Source organism: Ursus americanus, chromosome X (assembly GCF_024610735.1).
Source record: "Ursus americanus isolate L20-20 chromosome X, mUrsAme1.1.p, whole genome shotgun sequence".
Classification (NCBI taxonomy): domain Eukaryota; kingdom Metazoa; phylum Chordata; class Mammalia; order Carnivora; family Ursidae; genus Ursus; species Ursus americanus.
Genome location: NC_142164.1, coordinates 97,577,130 through 97,595,986, shown reverse-complemented (window position 1 = coordinate 97,595,986; position 18,857 = coordinate 97,577,130). Strand labels below are relative to the sequence as shown.

The 18,857-nt window shown below is 42.0% G+C and overlaps 1 long non-coding RNA gene, 1 other non-coding gene and 1 pseudogene across 2 annotated transcripts in view; 1 reads left to right on the top strand and 2 right to left on the bottom strand.

Annotated features, from left to right (window-relative positions):
* Positions 1-18,857, bottom strand: part of LOC123780105 (uncharacterized) — a 59,066-nt gene that overhangs the window by 13,446 nt on the left and 26,763 nt on the right. The window contains exons 2-3 of the long non-coding RNA XR_006776328.2: positions 12,003-12,148; positions 4,279-4,392 (exon numbers count right to left, since the gene is read on the bottom strand). This is a non-coding gene — a long non-coding RNA (uncharacterized LOC123780105). The remainder of the gene's footprint in view (positions 1-4,278; positions 4,393-12,002; positions 12,149-18,857) is intronic.
* On the top strand, positions 3,745-4,285 carry LOC123780104 (translationally-controlled tumor protein-like; annotated as a pseudogene).
* LOC123780107 (U6 spliceosomal RNA) lies at positions 14,373-14,476 on the bottom strand. The gene has a single exon (XR_006776329.1). It is a non-coding gene; the product is annotated as a U6 spliceosomal RNA (small nuclear RNA).

The following is an 18,857-nucleotide window of genomic DNA, read 5'->3' as shown; positions in this document are numbered from 1 at the left end:
CTTTTAAGTGCCGCAATCAAAATTTGAAACATATGTTTGCAAAATTCCATTCATAACTGTGGTATTTTGTCTTGTTATTGGATTTAATAGAATGGGGAATTCGTATACTAGGTGCTCATGCCCAGATGCCCACCATCAGGATTTTAAGGGGCTTTGGAGGTCTTCTCAAAATTGTGTACCAAGATGCATGCCTTCTTCACCTCGACCTGGATCTTCTTGTCCGAATTTCACTAGCTAGGGAAGCATCGCTTGTCCTTGACCTGAATTGGAGCCTATGTTTCAGGACTGTTCCTATGACTTCCCTTTGTTGCAAACAACTACTTTAAAAACAAAACAAAAATTCTTGTCTTATGTGATGTATTCCACATACATAATTGTCAATATTTGGAGTTTTGCAGGGGCCCCTGGGTGGCTCAGTCGGTTCAGCATCTGCCTCTTGATTTCGGCTCAGATCGTGATATCAGGGTTGTGGAATCGAGCCCCACGTTGGGCTCCATGCTCAGTGGGGAGTCTGTTTCTCTCCCTCTCCCTGTGCCCCTCCCCCTGTTCTCTCTCTCTCTCTCTCTCTCTCTAAAATAAATAAGTAAATCTTTAAAAAATATATTTGGAGTTTTACCTCACTGTCTTTGTTGCATCCCCAAACTCTTTTTATTACAGGGTTTTGAGTACCTCTGTCTATCGAGACTCCAACCTTCCCTAACACAAACCATCTCCAAGCATCCTTCTGTTTGCCCTACTTGTTTCTGCCACATAAATGTCTTCATTGTTCCTATTAAGTCGTCCTTGCTACGCACCCCCCCCCAAAACTTATGCCTTCATCACACTAAATCTCGTATTCCCTGGAATATATCACTCTTTGGCATCCCTCTTGGGTCTATCTACATATTTTTCTTGCCTGTACATGTTTTGGATTTCTATAATGTCTTTTAAGAGGAATCTCTTTTGTGGAAGATATCTGGGTTTCAGCTTGCTTAATCTTAAGTGTAATTGTCACTCTTGCTCTTCAGGCCATTCTTGCCATTGGAATAAGGTCAAGGCTACCTCTCGAAGAGGAGTATTTTAAACAAACTGGCAACAATTTTGAAAATTAAGTTTTTTGGGGGAAATAAATAAAAGACACACATGGTACAAAGGGGTGGAAGTTCCCTAGGTACCCAAATCCTTTCTCTGAAGGTAACAGAAATTACCAGTTTCATGTGAATTCTTCCAGAGATATTCTTGTATTTAAAACACACACACCCAGTGCTCATGATGCACACTGGGTATTATACACAACTGATAAATTATTGAACACTACATCTGAAACTAATGACGTACTATAAGCTGGCTAATTGAATTTGAATTTAAAAACCACACGTACACATCCATAGACATTCCATGCTCATCGGTTGGTAGAACAAATATTGTTGAAATGTCTATGCTACCCAAAGCAATCTACACATTTAATGCAATCCCTATCAAAATTCCAACAGTATTTTTCACAGAACTAGAACAAGAAAACCTAAAATTTATGTGACACCACAAAAGATCCCAAACAGCCAAAGCAATTTTGAAAAAGAAAATCAAAGCTGGGAGCATCAAAATTCCAGACTTCAAGCTCTATTACAAAGCTGTAGTCATCAAAACAGTATGGTACTGTCGCAAAAATAGACACATAGATCCGTAGAACAGACTAGAAAACCCAGAAATAAACCCACAATTATATGGCCAATTAATCTTTGACAATATAGGAAAGAATATCCGGTGGGGAAAGAGTGTCTCTTCAACAGATGGTGTTGGGAAAACTGGACAGCAACATGCAAAAAGGAAACTGAACACTTTCCAACACCGCGCACAAAAATCAACTCAGAGTAGGTTAGAGACCTAACTGTGAGATGTGAAAGCATAAAAGTCCTAGAAGAGAGCATAGGCAGTAATGTGTCTGACCTCAGCCACAGCGACATTTTTCTACATATGCCTCTTGACTCAAGGGAAACGAGAGCCAAAATGAACTATTGGGACCACATGAAAATAAAAAGCTTCTGCACAGTGAAGGAAACAATCAACAAAACTAAAAGGCAACCTACAGAATGGGAGAACATATTTGCAAATGATATGTCTAATAAAGGGTTAGTATCCAAAATATATAAAAACCCAACATCCAGGGGTGCCTGGGTGGCGCAGTCGTTAAGAATCTGCCTTCGGCTCAGGGTGTAATCCCGGCATTCTGGGATCGAGCCCCACATCAGGCTTCCCCGCTAGGAGCCTACTTCTTCCTCTCCCACTCCCCCTGCTTGTGTTCCCTCTCTCGCTGGCTGTCTCTCTCTCTCTCTCAAATAAATAGATAAAATCTTAAAAAAAAAACCCAACATCCAAAAACCAAATAATCCAATTAAAAATGGGCAGAAAACATGAACACACATTTTTTCTGCATGTTCACACATTGCCACTCAGACAACACGCTGGCGCCATGGATATTTCTGGACTTCTAATACAGTCAGCGTGGAGGTAACCAAGGGCATCATAAAAATGCAATCTTCCTTGAACTTTGGGTACACTGCACAACTCTCAGGATGCCATCTGTATACTATTATATACAGTGTGTATTTCTGATCTCCTCCTGTGGTTCATATAGGGGTAAGAGATTACCAAATGAAAGTAGATACATTCAACGCACATATGCATGCAGTGCACAAATGAATGGATTTCACTGACTATGTGGTCTAGTGCATGGTGTTTCCTCTATTCTTAAAGTGGTAATAAGTAATGCCCACATGAAAATAGACTTATTCCACGTGCAGTTCAGTGAACTGCACAACTAAAGGAGTGCCATTCACTGTCTGACCTAGTCCGTGGGTATTCGTGGACTCCTCACTTCTTACCGTGGGGGTATGTAATGGCCACAATAAATTAGACCTATTCTGTATGCCATTGATTGCACTCCAGACTCATTCAGTGCCATTCACATCACAGTCTGCACCATGGATCTTTCCGTCCATGCTCACGTAGAGGTACGTTTGGGGCACGTAAAAGCTGACTGAGTACGGCTGCAGGCACTGTGTACTCAAGATACGTCATTCACATCCTAGTCTTCACCATGGAGTGCTTGGGTTCCTGATGTGGTCAGTGTGGAAGAAGTGATGGCCACATGAATGCAAACTGGTTCCATGTGCAGCTCTGTGCTCTGCACACTCGAGGGTGCCCTTTATATCTTACTTAATGACGTGGATCTTTCTGGATCCACACAGGCACAACTGGGGAAGCAAGTGATGGCACATGCAAGTCAGTTTATTCCATTTATGCTCGGGTATGCGTGAGGAGCAGTGGCCAAGCTAAGACTCAGAAGCAAAGAAACTGAGCAGGGTCGTCCTCAGAGGTCACGGTCACCAAACTCCAATAGCCTACTTCCATTGTTATTTTCTCAGGAAAAGCAGATTTTTTTTTTTGTCTTTCTAAAAGCTCCACATTCCCTTGAAAACGTTCCCACTATTTTGGTTTTAATCTGACGCAAAAATATTAATTCCTTATGCACTTGCCATGTTTTGGACACACTACGAAGCCCTTCCTATATTTCCTTTCATTTCTTCATTTCCATGGCCTCATGAGTTAGATACTAGTCATATCCCATTTTTAAAAATGAGGAAACTGAGCTTTTTCTTCACCCTCTCCACCCTCGTCCCAGCACTGCTCTGGCCGCCCCACATTCGCGCAGAGCTCCCAGCTCCTGCTAAGCTAGCCCCCCGTCCTTTTCCTCTAGCCACCATCATGGTCATCTCCCGGGACTTCATCCGCTGGGATGAGCTGCCGTCCGCCATCTGCAAGATCCGGGAGATGACACAGGGGCTGTGCCTGGAGGTGGAGGGGAGGATGGTCAGGAGGACAGACGGTCCCACTGATGACTCGCTCATTGGCGGAAATGCGTCCACAGAAGGCCCCGAGGGTGAAGGCACAGAAAGCACAGTCATCACTGGTGTTGATACTGTCCCGAACCGTCACTGGCAGAAAGCGGCTGCACCAAAGCAGCCTACGAGAAGTACGTCAAAGATTACACGAACTCGAGCAAAGCAAACTTGAAGAACAGAGGCCAGAAAGAGCACAACCTTTTAACGACAGGGGCTACAGAACACATCAAGCACATCCACGTTATTGGCAAAAACTCCCCGTTCTTTATTGAGGGTAACGTGAACCGAGATGGCATGGCTGCTCTGCTGGACTATTCTGAGGGTGGTGTGACCCCATATAGGATTTCCTTTAAGGATGGTGTGCAAATGGAAAAATGTTAACGAACTGGCCTCTTACTTCGTATCACCTTTGTCATAACCGGCTGCTGCTCTCCATCCACACGACACCAGGACTTAGACGAATGGGACTGATGTCATCTTGAGCTCTTGATTAATTTTCATCTTGATTTATCTGGAGTGGAGGCATTGTTTTTAAAAAAAGTAAAAAAACATGGTGACTAACATAACATAATAAAAAATAAAAAAGTAAAAATCATGTCAGGTAGGTTGTCTACAAATAAAATGCATTTAAGCTAAAAGAATGAGGGGGCGCCTGGGTGGCTCAGTCCGTTGAGCGGCTAACTCTTGATTTCGGCTTAGGTCATGATCTCGGGGTCATGGGGTGGAGTCCCAAGTCAGGCTCTGTGCTCAGTGGGGAGTCTGCTTGAGAGTCTCTGTCTCCCTCTCCCTCTCCCCCTCCTCAAATGGGTAAATAAATCTTTAGGGGTAAAAAAAATAAACTAAACAAATGAGGAAACTGAAGTACTTATACAGCTGTTACGTAGTAAGCCAAGATTTAAATTTAGGTCAGTCTGAAACCAGAGCTCGAAGTATGCAATCTTGTTAAGACCTTTTTAAACTGTGTTGTCATTCTACTAATGGTCTTGTGAGCAGAGAAATTTAGCTACTTCATAAATATTACATTTTGGAAAAATGGAAAGTTCATTGAAGGAAAATGGGAGCCAGGAGATCGCAGACTGTCATGTGTATAAAGTGCTGTATTAATTAATGTGCTCCAGTGGCTGAGATTTCGTTCTATACAAAGGAGATTAAATTTAAGATTTAAAAAATTATGATGGTATCCTACTCTTGGATCTTTGCCTAACAAAACAGTCAAGTATGACTGAAGCAAAAAGGGTTTATACATCCCTCTCAGAGGGAGCTCGGTTCACATTGTGAAAAGCGAGTTACTGCAGAGATAAAAGGAACGTGTCTAGAGGAAGCTGTTGTAGCCATGTCTTCTTCCTGCTGGGCCTGAGCCTTCACGCGAATCCTGAGACCGTATCTCAAGACCTTTCTAAAAGCACGATTACATGAATTAATAAATACATCATTGAAAAGTGAAATTAAACTAAAATCCCTAGGAAAAGAAAATGAACACTCTAGGAGAGTGCCTCTGTAGCTAAATTAGCCAACATAACTAAGTTCTGGGTTTTAGATCACTCCAGTTCGTCTGTCAATGCAGTATCGAACTGCTAACAAATCAGGGAGACGTGGTCTTTCCCTGCAGGCTTCTGTTTACAAACACCAGATGTTTCTGGAACCACTACTTTTGCTGAGGAGGTGTAATTTTGCCTTGCAGTCAAAAAGATTGAAGTAATTGGAATATATTCTCGAAGCTGAAGTCTTCCTGAGTTTATGGAACAACCAATAGCAAGTATACTTATCTTAAAAGTTGAGCATCTGTGGTGAGCAATTCTATGAATATTCGAATGCCTTTTAACCTATACAATACCACCCTTGACTGATTTTTTTTCTTGGAGGGCCTAGGTTCAGTTTAAAGGATTTCAGTTTAAAGTACACCAATAGAAAGTTTTTTCTCTTAATTTGATTTCACTGTGCTTCCCCATTCCTGTTCTCCTGTGTATGTATATGTACACATCAACCATATCTTCTCTTAAAATAGAAATATAAATAATATTCAACAGAAGAAGAGCTATTTCTACCTTCCTTAGATGTTTATTTTTCAAATGGAGGTGCTAGCAATACCATCGAAGTCTAACTTCCTCAAATCTGAAAATCCCTCCTGAACCTTGGATTTTTATTTCCGCTTACTCTGTTCCTGAGTCTTTGCTGTGACTTAGTATGGAAACATACACCTTGTTTGGCTTGCAGCCTAAAAGAAACAGTTTTTGCCATGATTCCTCTAGGGTTTAACTAATGCATCATTTGGATTTCTGTTTCTAGCCAAGATGGAGTAACAGGGTCTGGATTTACAGGAACAAAGTTATGAAACAATAGTTTTCAAAACATTGGACATTAGGCAATGAAGGACAATAATCCCAGAAAAACAGGAAACATACTAGGTAAGCCCTATGATTGCCCCAGGAGACTGAATCCAGTAATATATAAAAAGGATAATACATCATGATCATGTTCGGTTCACCCAGGAATACAAGGCTGGTTTAACATTAAAAAGTAATCAGTAAAGGGGCACCTGGGGGGGCTCAGTCTGTTGAGCATCTGCCCTGGGCTCAGGTCATGATTCCGGGGTCCTGGGATCATGCCCTGCATCAGGCTCCTTGCTCAGTGGGAAGTCTGCCTCTCTCTCTCCTCCTCACCCCACTTATGTGCTCGCGCGCTCTCTCTCTCTCTCTCTCTTTCACAAGTAAATAAAAAAAATAAAATGCAAATAATCTAGAATACTGAAAGTAACTTGCAAAAAGAGGAGAAAAGTTGGAGGACCTATATCTCTTGAATTCAGGACTTGTAAAGTTGCAGTTGGTATTAGTATAAAGATTCATAAATGTATCAACTGATGAGGATAGGGAATCCATAAATAGATCCCCATACCTACCTAGATGGTCAGTTGATTTTTGACATAGCCATGGCAATACAGGGGCGCCTGGGTGGCTCAGTTGTTAAGCGTCTGCCTTTGGCTCAGGGCATGATCCCAGGGTCCTGGGATCGAGCCCCACATCAGGCTCCTCTGCTGGGAGCCTGCTTCTTCCTCTCCCACTCCCCCTGCTTGTGTTCCCTCTCTTGCTGGCTATCTCTCTCTCTGTCAAGTAAATAAATAAAATCTTTAAAAATAAAAAAAAAGGAGCCATGGTAATACAGCACAGAAAGATTAGTTTATTCAACAAATTGTGCTGGAACGGTTGGATATCCTTATGCAAGAAAGCAAACATCATACCTCACACCATGTGCTAAAAATTAGCTAAAAATGGATCAGAGGCACAAATGCAAAACCTATACTATAAAACTTCTAGAAAAATATGAAATAAAATATCTGCGACATTAGGCATTGATTTCTTAGATATGACACAAACTGTGATACATTAAAGATGATAAATTGAACTTCAATTAAATTAAGAACTGTTCTTTGAAAAACACTGTTAAGAGAATAAAAAAACTGCAGATTGGGAGACAATATATGTAAATTACATATCTGATAAATAACTAGTATCCAGTATATGTAAAGAACTCTCAAATCTTGGGACACCTGAGAGGCTCAGTTGGTTAAGCATCTGCCTTCAGCTCAGGTCATGATCCCGGGGTCCTGGGATCGAGTCCCACATCGGGCTCCCTGCTCAGCGAGGAGCCTGCTTCTCCCTCTCCCTCTGCTCCTCCCCCCAGCTTGCTCTCTCTCTCTCTCATAAATGAATAAAATCTTTATTTTAAAAAACCCTCTCAAATCTCAATAATATGAAAACAACCCAATTTTAAAATGGGCAAAAAAATTGAATCAATACTTCACCAAAGAAGAATGGATGTCAAGCATACTAACAGATGTTCGACATGATTAGTTCAAGGAAATGCAAATTAAAATCATAAGAAGCTACTACTGCACACCTATTACAATGTCTAAAATTCAAATGGCTTAGCATACCAAGTTTTGGTGAGGATATGGAGCAACTGGAATTCTTCCTGCATATGTAAAATCGTGCAATCCCTTAAGAAAAGTTAACAGTTTATCAAATAGTTAGACATATGCCAGCCATATGATTCAGTTATTCCTCTTCCAGTTACTTGCCCAATGAAAGAAAAATAAAAGCCTATATCTACATGAAGACTTGTATACAAATGTTCATAGCAGCTTTACAAACACTAGAAATACCCCAAATGTCCAGCAACGAATGAACTTAAAAGATTGTGATGTATCATTTGGTGGAATATTATTAAACAATAAAGAGGAGGGATGCCTGACTGGCTCAGTGGGTAGAGTGTACAACTCTTGATCTCGGACTTGTGAGTTCAAGCCCCATGTTGGGTGTGGAGATGACTTAAAAATAAAATCTTTTAAAAAAAATAAAAAGGAATGGCTAGTGGTACATACAACAATAAGGATGAATCTCAGAATCCTTCTGCCGCATTAAAAAAGCCAAACAGAAATGAGTATGTACTGCATGATTCCACTTATATAAAACTCTGAAATATGCAAGCTAATCAGCAACAACAACAACAAAAACACCAGCAGTGGCCTGGGGAAAGGGGATGAATAGTGCAGGAGGGAAATTTTACAAAGGATGTGAAGAAGCTTTTGGGAGTGAACTGTTCTTTATATTTTTTTAAGATTTTATTTGGTGGGGAGGAGAGAGAGAGCACAAGAGCAGGAGGAGGGAGAAGCAGGCTCCCGGCCGAGCCGGGAGCCTGATGCAAGGCTCTATTCCAGAACCCTGGGATCATGACCTGAGCCAAAGGCAGATGCTCAACCGACTGACCCAGGTGCCCCAAAATATTCTTTATCTTGATTTTGGTGGTGTGTATACATCTGTCAAAAGTCATCAAATTGTATACTTTATGTGAAGTTCATTGTATGTTAAGTACAGCTCAGTAAAACTGTTTAATAATTATTTTTTCTTATGCAGTAAATTAGTTTGCTGTATCCTTTTTTTTAAGACTTCTTTATTTTAAAGAGAGAGAGCACCATCAGGGGAGGAACAGAGGGAGAGGGAGCCAAGCAGACTCCCCACTGAGAAGGGAGCCCAATGCGGAGCTCGATCCCAGGACCGCTGAAATCATGACCTGAGCCGAAACCAGGAGTCGGACACCCACCCGACTGAGCCACCAAGGCGCCCCTAGCTTGCTGTATTCTAAAAGAGATGTTCACTGTTCCATTTGGTGCTTTGGCATCAGTACAAAGACTTAGAAGTATTGAACAGAATGAGAAACATGGTCAAAGGGCAGCTGCCTTGTGGTTTAAAGAATGTAAAAATAACTTTAGCCAACTGAGAGGTTAGTACAGAAAGGGGAAGCAATTTTAGAAATAAATGTGAATTATATCTCATTTCATAAATTATTTCTACATATATTTTGTTAATGACCTGTGTTGTTCCTTGAAGTTAAAGTTTTTTTAAACTTAAAATTTTAAAGATAAATAAACATACACATTTCATTGAGGAAGGAGGTTGCAGTCATTGTGAGCAGTACTCTTAGATACTCTGGCATGCTTTGTAAGGTAAATGGGGGCTGAGAGAAGGCCAATGTTTTTTTTAAGGTAATAAAACAAGGGTGTTACTTTTCAATAAATTAAAGTCAAACATGTATTGGGGGGGAAATAGATTTCTCTTATATACATTTGTCCTTTGTCTCTGGTAGAACTCTGGAAGAAAATTCATTCTTGTAAAGGCAAGATGTATTTAATTTTAAATTCCTTAGAAGCTCAGGGGCACCTGGGTGGTTCAGTCAGGTAAGTGTCTGACTCTTGATTTCAGTTCAGGTCATGATCTCAGAGTCATGAGACTGAGCCCCATGATGGGGCTGGGTGTGGAGGCTCCTGAAGATTCTCTCCCTCTCCCTCTGCCCCTCCCCCCAGCCATAGAAAAGAATGAAATCTTGCCATTTGCAATGATGTGGATGGCACTAGAGAATATTTTGCTAAGCAAAATAAGTCAGAGAAAGACAACAAATACCATATGATTTCACTAATGTGGAATTTAAGAAACAAAACAAATGAGTGAAGGGAAAAAAGAGAGAGAGAGAGAAGCAAACCAAGAGTACTACATCAAAAACTAAGGATATACTGTATGATGACTAACATAACATAATAAAAAATTATTTAAAAAAGAGTGGGGGCGCCTGGGTGGCTCAGTCGTTATGCGTCTGCCTCCGGCTCAGGGCGTGATCCCAGGGTCCTGGAATCGAGCCCCGCATCGGGCTCCCCGCTCCACTGGGAGCGTGCTTCTTCCTCTCCCACTTCCCCCGCTGGTGTTCCCTCTCTCGCTGGCTGTCTTTCTCTCTGTCAAATGAATAAATAAAATCTTAAAAAAAAAAAGAAGAAGCAGAGCAAGAGACTCTAGAGAACACACTGATGGTTGTCAGAGGGGAGGTGGGTGGGAGGGTGGGTGAAATAGGTGATGGGGATGAAGGAGGGCGCTTGTGATGAGCACTGGGTGTCCTATGGAAGTGTCGAATCACTATATTGTACACCTGAAACTGATATTACACTATGTTAATTGGAATTTAAATAAAAACTTTTTCTTAAAGATAAATAGAATTCTACAGAAGATAGGAATAAGAGATTCAGAGGCATTCGAAACCCCTAGACTCAACACAGAGTGCCCAAGGAAGATACCCCTCCCTGAAGGCCAAAATCCAGATCTTTTTGAGAAGTCAGGGTCATGACGGAGATGACAGGTGTGGATCAATGACAGAGAAATCCTTGTGGTGTCAGGCCGGCAGAAGTTGCCAGAAACCCGCTGGTAACTTGCTGGGGAAAATCTATCCTCTAGGATTCCTGGGAAGGTGTCTCACAAGAGGCACCCTGCTATAAAACCACTCAAGGTGGGGGCCAGGGGAAGCTTCTGGACGAGAGACGCTGCCGGGTTCTGTGCCCCGGGAGACCTGTGTGCTGAAGAGGAGGCACTAGCGAGGCCCGGCACGGAACCGAGCCTGCTGAGCAAGGCCGTCAGACCTCGTGGAAACGCTTTCCTCCCGCAGCGTTCGCTCAAGCGCCTCTACAAAGCTTAGCGCTGTGCAGCTAGCACGGGACAGTTCCCAGCCTGCGGGCCGTTTTCCCACCCGCAGGTGAAAAGGGTAAATTTGGACCTGAGCGTCAAGGAAGCCACTGCTGGCATGGGACGTGAGAGAGGAGGAGGAGAGGAGGCGCGCGCGAAGCCTCGAAGCCCTGGCAGAGGCCCTTACAGCGCGCCTCGCCCCTGCCCGCAGGGCTCTGGGGATCAAAGGAGCTGAGTGCTGGTCCTCCTCAGCCCCCCAGCCATAGGATTTTGGATCAGTTACTATCTCTCTGCACATAAAAACAGTGTATTGGTTTAAGATTTATTTATTTGAGAGAGCGTGGGTGCACGAGTGCACAAGCAGGGGGAGTGGGAGAGGGAGAAGCAGGCTCCGCGCTGAGCAAGGGAGCCCGATGCCGGACTCAGTCCCAGGACCCTGGGATCATGACCCGAGCCGAAGGCAGACGCTTAACCGCTGGAGCCACCCCGGCGCCCCTAAAAACAGTTTAATACTTGCTCTGGGTCCCGCGTGCATTCCCTTCAGAAAACCACGGTGGGGCATCCGGGTGGCGCAGTCGGTTACACATCCGACTCTTGGTTTCACTGAGGTCATGATCTCGGCCGTGAGATGGAGCCCTGCATTGGACTCCGCGCTCAGTGCAGAGTCCGCTTGAGATTCTCTCTAGCTCTCGCTCTGCCCCTCCTGCTTATGGATGCGTGAGTGCGCTAAGTAAATAAATAAATCTGAAAGAAAGAAAAGAAAAAAGAAAAGAAAAGGAAAGGAAAGGAAAGGAAAAGAAAAGGAAAGGAAAAGAAAGAAAAGAAAAGAAAAGAAAAGAAAAGAAAAAAAAGAAAACAGAACTATGGTGTTGCAGGCAGGATGGAGTATTCTTCACCTCACTGGCTGTATTCGTAAGGTGGCTGACTAGGAGCCCACCAGGGTTTACCCGAAAGTGATGGCTTGAGCAGACTAACAGTAAAGTCATTTACCCAGTTCACTCCTCCCCAGTAGGCAATCAGAAAGAAAAGGAATGGCAATGTAAGAAACATTTATTAAGTGTTCCTTACCAGGCAGGCACTTGTGTACACACTATACATATCCGTATATATTTTATACACGTACATTTTACAGAAGAGGCATCTGAAGAGTAGTGACTTGTCCAAGTAGGCAGAGCTGTGACTTCAACTCCTTCTTTCTAATCCAGTTCCAGAGTTCAGTTCACTAATCCACATGGAATACTGGCTCCCCAGAGATACCACCAAGATGACCTGTTGATAAGACAAAGCTGAGTTTATCCTTGCTGCAGTAAAAGAGAGCAACCTTGACAGAATTTGGGGTGGGGAGGTAAAGCCAGGATGTTACGAAATATTCGACTCTGGCTTTGAAGAAGGCCTTCAGTGAGGAGGTCTGGTTAGGATTAGGTAAGGATGGTGATGTCATAATTTATGATTGGTGTCCACGGCTGAGGTGAGGATTTTTAAGGCAAGGAATTCAGAGTCTGCCGGAGAGTAATATGTCTTTCAGGAAGTTCCCGGAATGAGCAATAAAGTTATTTGCAACTATTATCTTCTTGGGCAAGAGTCTGCTGAGACAGCAAGTTAAGGTGAAGACAGCAAAGTATGAAGGACTAGAGTCACATTACTGAGTGTAGACAGTAAGCTCTGTGGGTGTACATGGTTTAGGTTATCGTCCATAAAGGGTTTTCTTTTCTCCTTTATGGTCACATTCAAGCATGATGTATGACAAATTATTTTGTTAATGAAATGATCATTAACCAATTTCAATACTAAGACCACTCAGCATAATAACTAACTCTAACGTAGTCCTTTCTATGTGCTCTTTATATCCTAGCTCATTAAATCATTGCAACTCTGTGCGTAGGGGCTATTTTCATCTACATTTTATAGATGGTGAGGTGATGCACAGAGAGGTCAAGTAACTTACTCCTGTTCACAGTGCATTAGGCAATTGAGCTGGGATTTGAACCCAGGCAGTCTAACTCCAGAGTCCTTTTTAGGATCTAATTAGTATACTAGTATAGTAATCATTCCATGTTAGGGTTTTACAGTTACCGTTTCTTCAAATCGTCTGCAATTCATAGCGTGCAGATCAGAGAGGCGGTTCAGATTAATCTATTGCCCAACATGATCCAGTTAAAAAGTTATGGCCTTCAGACTAAGTTTGCAGACTCCCTCACCTGAGTAATTATTTTCCCCACCCTCCACTTGATCTTCTATAACTACCTCTTGATTTCCAAAGAACAATTAACAAATCCATGGGGCGCCTGGGTGGCTCAGTGAATTGAGCGTCTGCCTTCGGCTCAAGTCATGATCTCAGGGTCTTGGAATCGAGCCCTGCGTCGGGCTCCCTGCTTGGTGGGGAGTCTGTTTCTCCCTCTCCCTCTGCTTCTGTCCGCAACTCGTGCTCGCTCGCTCTCTCTCTCAAATAAATAAAATCTTTTAAAAAATCCATTAGATATTGTCCAACAAAGACAAAATACACCAAAAAATCTAGTTCTGAATTAAGTTAGGGGTCTCTGCAGGTTAGAGCAGGGACTGAATTCTGACGGCTTCTGTACAATAAAATATGAAAAAAAGACAGAATTTTCATGTTCCCCTAGCTTTGGAGTAGCTTCACTAAATGACTTTCATTAAAAGAAGTGACTGAAAGTAATAATCTTGACTTAGAACAAATATTTAACTTTTATAATAGAAATGTAAACAGAACAATGATTTGCGATTTCTCAACATGTTCTTTCTTGCTGAAGGACATTTAACTAGTTTTGACCTATAGTCAGGATAAGCATAGTGCACACTCAACATTTCCAACAATAAGGACCCACAGACAAGAGAGATATGTTTTGACTTAAACCAATTTATTTGGCAAGGAGAAAACAAAGCATGGCACCATTAAATTCCGAATGCTGAAGATTTTTTTTTCTCTTAACTCAGGAAATAAAGCTTCAGAGAAGTCACTAGGGTTGACCTTCTTTTATTCTTTAATAGAATAAAACTCTTCTCTCTTTTCATTGATGTGCCCTTTGTTCTGGACTCCAAAGTTGATGGACAAGTTGATATACAGTCACTCTGAGTGCCGGGGGCGGGGGGAAACAAGAAGTGTGCAATTTACAGACAACTGCCAATGAAGATATAACCTTTCTTTGTTGTGCATTTCACAAGCAGATTACATAACCTTTTGGGGATATGTCATCAGCACCAGCAACATATTAATTTTTTAAAGTTTTTATTTTTAAAAAAAATTTATTCATTCATTCACTCATTCATTCATTTGAGAGAGAGAGAGAGAGAGTGAATGAGAAAGAAAGCACAAGCCAGGAGGAGAGGCAGAGGGAGAAGCAGACTCCCCACTGAGCAAGGAGCCCGATATGGGGCTCCATCGCAGGAACACAACCTGAGCCGAAGGCAGACACTTAACCTACTGAGCCACCCAGGCGCCCCTAGTTTTTATTTTAATTCCAGTTAGTTAACATACAAAAATATGGGGTGGTTTGTGAATTTGCCTGTCATCCTTACACAGGGGCCATGCTAATCTCTGTATCTTTCCCATTTTAGTCTATGTACTGCTGAAACAAGCTCAACAGTAACAAATTTAAATAACAAATGCTAAGTGTAGTTTGACTTGGGCTTTGTTGCTTCCCTTCTTTCCTCATGGTGGATAGAGAGGGAGGAAATGCAAGAGAGAGGCAGGGGTGACAGGAATGTTCTAGTAGGCCCGCTTGGAGAAGGGCACACACGGGCTCCCTATTCATCACCCCAAACCAACACACACACCCACATTACATAAAGAGCCCCATGCAGATGAAAGGAGCTCTTTATGTTGCCTTAAAAATGACACAAGAAGTGTGTGTATCTCAGGTGCCTCTCCCTAGATTTATATGCCCAAAGCCATGCAAAATTTCCACGCCTTAGCCCAGCCCAGTCCCTCTTCATCCCCTGCTCTCCTGACATCATTCCCTTGTGAATCAGCTACTGTGAGGGCTGTCACCTGATTTCTAATGTTTTTCACCTTTAAGTCAAATTAAAAAGAACGTTACACTGGGGAAAAACCCCACATCAATCAGCAAATGAATATTTGCTAAGAGACTGTGATGAGCCCACACCTTTAGTAGATCAAGTAGATCAAATACAGGAAGTGCCCTCCCAAAGAGGAGACTCTGACCCTGTTCTTCACCAAACAAGGACTCTCCTCTTTGGGACAGCCTCCTCCGCCTTGAAGCTTTGCCCATCCCTCTGAATGCAACAAATCAGTATTTTGTCTCCACTTTAAAGAGTAAAACTTCTGGAACTGGGAGTCCAAAGAGAAGTACTTAAGTTCTGGCTTAGTGCCCTCATAACCCGTACCACTTCTCTAAGTAGATCACTCCCATTCATGATTAATCTCTCCCATCTTGATTCCCATTAGCTCCATTTCAGATGGTGATTTTTTCTTCTGACCTCATTTTCAAATTCTGAGTTGAATACTACTAATGCCGTGAAATTAGACGGGATGATTAAATTTAGGGGGTAAATTATAGAATTGTTCACAAAAACGTACACTTGAGACCTTAGAAAAGAATGGAAGAATGGATATTCTTTTTTTTTTTAAGATTTTATTTAGTCATTTGAGAGAGAGAAAGAGCACGAACAGTGGGAGGGGTAAAAGGAGAGGGAGAAGCAGACTCCCTGCTGAGCAGGGAGTCCCGCGAGGGACTCAATCCCAGGACCCCGGGACCATGACCCAAGCCAAAGGCAGATGCTCAACTGACTAAGCCACCCAGGCGCCCAAGAATAGATATTCCTAATCAGTGTGGTTTTGTTTTGTTGTAGAGGTAATTTCTTTTATTATCTTTAAATTAACTTTTACTCCTTAATTTTGCATGGGATTTCTATTTGAAGTCAAATTGTATTCTCCGTTTCTTTTCCTACCTGAACCGCTAGAATAGATTTCATATATGCGTGTCTGTGTGTGTGTGTGTGTGTCACACATATATACCTCAAAGAATGTTCCTCGCTCACACCGCTGGTCAGTGAAAAATGATGAGAAGTATTTCAGCAGGGGTTCTCGTGAGTGGTAGAATTTTCTCAGGAAGTGTGTTGAGGATGGAGCACCGTGGTGACGTATTTTCACCCTCCGGGTGTGGTTGTGTTGGTGGATGAAGGACTCCACAAAAGAGCAGAAGCACTGATGCAGACGTAGGGCCGGAAAATACATCTGAATAACTTTGAATGGGGGAGGGGAGAGAAAGGGTTTGAACGATTGGGAGTCCTCTTTGCTTCCAGGTTCAACGTTGGTACAAAACTAGCTTAACAGGTTTTCCTTCAGACTACACTAGACATACAGTGAGACTGAGATTCTAAAGCCACTTTCATCTTCTCCACAAAAATTACTAGCATTCCTTGGGGCGCCTGGGTGGCTCAGTTGGTTAAGTGTCTGCCTTCAGCTCAGGTCATGATCCCAGGGTCCTGGGATCGAGCCCTACGTTGGGCTCCACGCTCAGTGGGCAGCCTGTTTCTCCCTCTTCTGCTCCCCCTGCTTGTGTGCTCGCTCTCTCTCTCTCTCTCTCCCTGTCAAATAAATAAAATCTTTTTAAAAAATTACTAATATTCCAGCCCCTTTGGCTCATGTTGAGACCATCCTTGTGTAGTCCCAGAAGTGGCTAGTGTCCTGACAGTCTACGGAAGGCAGAATAATGGTTGTCCCCAAATGTCTGTGTCCTGACCTCTGGAGTCTTCACATATGTATCCTGACATGGCAAAAGGGAATTGAGGTTGGGGGTTGAATTAAGATTGCTAATCAGTTGACATCATGACAGGGAAATTTTCCTGGATTATTCGGTGGGACCAGTGTGATCACAAGGGTCATTAAAAATGGAAAAAAAGAGTGTCTGAACAATGCCATGTGAGGAAGATGGGACTGGCATTGCTCTCTTTGAAAATGGCCTGAGTCCAGGAATGCAGACAGCCTCTGGAAGCTGGAAAGAGCAAGAACACAGATTCTCCCCTGGAGTGCCCAGGAGGAGTCCAGCCTTGACAGCACCTTGATTTAAGCTCAGTGAGATCCGTTTTGTACTTCTGACCTCAGAACTGTAAGGTAATAAATGTGTGTTGCTTTAAGCCCCCAGGTTTGTGGTAATTTGTTACAGCGGCAATAGGAAAGTAAAACAGGCCCCAATGTCTCCTTGGCAATATCTTTCCTTTAATTTTTTTACCTTATTGGACTTTTTTACTTAAAAAAGAGGTTTTCTGTCCTTCTTCACCAATCCTGCCCATCTGAGGTTTTAATGTAATATGTATTCTTCCCCAGATTTTTTTTTAATGAAAAATTTCACTTTGCAACTTGCCTCTTTCACTTGAAATTCTATGGATGTTTTTCCAGGTCAGTTCAGATGTAACTCAATATAAAAGTTAAATGTTTATTCTCCTTATCAAAACAATTAAAGAAAATATACAGAAAAAGTTTAAATTGAGACAAAAAACATAAAGAAAAAATATTAGTCCATAACTCTACAATCTGTGTAAAGTGTGCTGATAATTTTAAAATAGAAGTACATAGGTAGAAATCCATACTGTACAGGTCAGTGTAAGATTTTAAGTAAAAGCTTTCCTCTTTTCCTTCCTCTGTATTCCTCTCCCCAAAGGTAACTACTCTTCAGGTTTTCTTGTGTTTTCTTTTAGAATTTATGTATGTGTGTGCATTTGTGTGTGTGTGTGTGTGTATCCCACACATATCAGAGTCCATTCGTGATTGTGTACCTTGCTTCTTTTTTCTTAATTTATGTTACAGATCTTCCCCAATGTGACATACGCAGTCTCATTTGTAGTGGTCGTATAGTATTCCATCTGAAGCCTATTGGCAATTTATTTGACCAGTTTCCAATTAATGAATGCGTTCGTGATTTCTTTTTTTCCTCTATAATAATGTTGTAATGAACATCCTTTTGAACACACTTTGAGACCTTTTGCAAGGATACATCTAAGGTATGTTTCTAGCAGTGGCATTTCTGGATGAAAAGTGCATTCAGATGATTGTTGGCTATTGCCAAACTGCCCTCCAGAAATCACTGCATCAGCCGACACTCCCTCCATCACAACAGGGCAATGCCCATTTCCCCAAACTCTCACCATCACTAGATACCATAATATATTTCTAATTTATTACTAACCTTATAAGTGATACATAGCATTTCACTATTTTGATTTTCATTTCTTTAATTATGAACAGGGTTGAGGTAATAATACTTCAGACATTGAATTGCTGTTTGATGATTCACATGTTCATTTGGAGGAATGACAAATCTGTTTATAACAAAATAAATAATATTTGTATATAATCTAAAAATTAATTTGCAACTGACAAGTTCTATGACTTCGAGCAAATCTCCCTGGGCCTCACTGTCCTCGTTCTCACAAGTAGGTTGGACTAGACAATGTCTAAGAACTCATCTAGTTCCAAGTCTACACGCTGAGTTGATACAAGAAAAAGGATCAGGGGCACCTGGCTGGCTCAGTAGCAGAGCATGTGACTCTTCATCTCAGGGTTGGAAGTTTGAGCCTCATGTTAGGTGTAGAGATTACTTTAAAAAATAATGAAATTTTTGAAAAAGAAGAAAGGATTAAAGGGTATCACAATTACAAACCGTAAATGTCTGAGTCTATTAGGGCCTGCTATAACAAAATACCATAGACTGGGCAGTTTATTTTAAAAAATTATTTCTCACGCTTCTGAAGGTGGGGAAGTTCAAGATCAAGGCACCAAGATTCATTGTCTGGTAAGAGCCTGCTTCCTGGTTCATATGTCTTCTCACTAAAACCTCACATGGCAGGAGGGACAACGGAACTCTCTGGGGACTTTTATAAGGGCCCTAGTCCCATTTATGAGGGCTCTGCCCTCATTACCTAATCACCTCCCAAAGGCCCCACCTCCAAACACCATCACATTGGGGATTAGGTTTCATGATATGAATTTGGGAGAGCAGAA